We start from the raw sequence: 1,553 nt of genomic DNA on the forward strand, positions 1-1,553 counted from the left end.
GGTCCTGACGGTCCTCAGACACACACGTGGCCACACTCCTCTCGGACCTTTCGGAGTGAGCCGCGCCTGCAGAACGGATCCGAGCCCTCGGCCTGGCTCTGCAGGCCCTCGCGGCCGGGCCGGAGCTCTCTCCAGCCCCTTCCACCGGCCTGCCCGCCCCTCCGCCGCTGGGCACCCCCGGATCCGTGCGCGGCTGCCTCGCCAGGCAAAGCCCAGCCCAGGTCAGCGCGGCCATCACGTTGTCACTCTAATGTCCCACGCTGTGAGTGGTCAGCTGAGAACAGCAAGACCAGAAATGCTGAAAACCGAGCAGATGATCCAAGTTCCATCACATATGCATGTATCAATCATATAGGGGAGAGAAGGACGGAGGCTGGGACGTGGTGCCCGAGTGTCCCTGGGCGGCTCACCGCAGAGGGCCTGGGGAGACGATGGCTGGTGGGGGAGCAGTGCGGCCCCTGCCACGCTCTGTGCCTCGTCCCCAGCGGGGGCCCCGCCGCACCTGCCAAGTCTACAGTGTCAGGAGGTCACACTTCACACCAAGGGGCTTCACACCCTGTGGCTGGAAAAGGTTCTCCCAGAGCTCTGGTGGATTCACGAAGGCACCGACGGGAGAGGAAAAGGGAGCGGAGGAAACGAAACAGAGCATGTCCTTGATCTGGTCCCAGGCCTGGCCTCTCCATGAAACCTGAAGTGGCCTTTGGGCTTTGGGGGGAAAGGGTGGAGGAGGCAGGAGCTAGAGGAGAAGAGGGACCTAGTGCAGGAGGAAGGCAGTGAGAGCAGAAGGCTGAGCTGAGAAGCACCAGAGAAAGTTCTGGAAAGGGGAGAGGAAAAGGAGGGAGGGAGAGAGGGGGAGGAGGAGGGGGGAGGGGAGGGGGAGGGAGAGAGGGGGAAGGGGAGGGGAGGGGGAGGGGAGGGGAAGGGGAGGGGAGGGGGAGGGGAGGGGAGGGGAGGGGGGAGGGGGAGGGGAGGGGGGAGGGGAGGGGAGGGGAGGGAGCCTCCCGCCCTGGCCCCTCCTCTTCCCTCTCCTGTGTTTTTTGTGCATTTGTGTGTTTTGGTTTGCTTTTCTTTGGTGGCTGGCCGGTTCAGGTGTCACAAGGCTCTGACCGATTTCCCGTGTTTTACAATGAACCTGGGATTTTGTTTTTTTTCAGGTACGGTGAGGGCTACAGATCAGGACACAACAGCCTTTGAAAAAGTAGTTTGTTGCTCACAGCCCCAGGAGGAGGGAGTGCCCGAGCCACGGGTGCCAGCGGGGTGGGTCAGGAGGCAGGCGGAGCCGGGGAGACGCGGGAAGAAACGACCAGGCAGGGTGGGCAAGCCGAGCCGGCTTTGGATGGAGTAGTTTAAATAATTTCGGTGGGTCTGGCTATAGGGGTGGTCCCTCGTCGTCTGGTACCTGCCCCTGGGGTGATTAAGAGAAGGCGGATAGTGTCCCAGACTTCTGGAGCCTGATGAAGGGAGGCAGGCGGGAGCTTGGGCTCAGGACGAGCTGGTTTGCATATGAAAGGCGTGCTCACAGCAAGTCGTTCGCTGTCTCTAGGAATTAGCTA

Source organism: Cynocephalus volans, chromosome 6 (genome assembly GCF_027409185.1).
Source record: "Cynocephalus volans isolate mCynVol1 chromosome 6, mCynVol1.pri, whole genome shotgun sequence".
Classification (NCBI taxonomy): domain Eukaryota; kingdom Metazoa; phylum Chordata; class Mammalia; order Dermoptera; family Cynocephalidae; genus Cynocephalus; species Cynocephalus volans.